Source organism: Monopterus albus, unplaced genomic scaffold (genome assembly GCF_001952655.1).
Source record: "Monopterus albus unplaced genomic scaffold, M_albus_1.0 scaffold312.1, whole genome shotgun sequence".
In the NCBI taxonomy this organism is placed as follows: Eukaryota; Metazoa; Chordata; class Actinopteri; order Synbranchiformes; family Synbranchidae; genus Monopterus; species Monopterus albus.
This window is the reverse complement of record NW_018128192.1, coordinates 312576-313242: the sequence shown is the minus strand read 5'-3', so window position 1 is coordinate 313242 and position 667 is coordinate 312576.

The window sequence follows — 667 nt, the reverse complement described above, 5'->3', positions numbered from 1 at the left end:
ATATAGAGGGACAGCGACACACTATTTGCATCGCATACAGTTTGTGAGGATTACACGATCCACCGAGAGGCACAGCAAAGTGCTGCCTCATCGCGCATCTCCTCCATGTATTTGAACGGGACATACGGAAATTCTGCTATTCTTTATTGAAAAAAAATCCTTCAACATCGGATTCGAACGGCAAAGGGGCCTACAACACACACCAGCCGACAAATATTAACATTTATTATATTTTATGGTTAACTTTTTTTTCTTTTCAAGATTGACAGGGGAGGCTCTGCCTCACCTGCCACCCCTGATCGCACGTCACTGTGTGGTACAGGTTTGCCCCCTGGGCTACCTGTGACTGTCACATGGACATTGACACCTATACCTCTGTGCTGGATTTTATTACCACTACCATTGACAGTGTCACAACCCAGAAACAGATCACCCTGTACAGTGGGGCAAATAAGTATTTGATACACTGCTGATTTTTCAAGTTTTCCCACTTACAAAGAATGGACAGATCTGTAATTTTCATTGTAAGTACACCTCAACTGTGAGAGACAGAATCTACAAAAAATTCCAGAAAATCGCATTGTTAGATTTTTAAATAATTTATTTCCATTTTATTGCATGAAATAAGTATTTGATACAATAGAAAAATAGAACTTAATATTTGGTA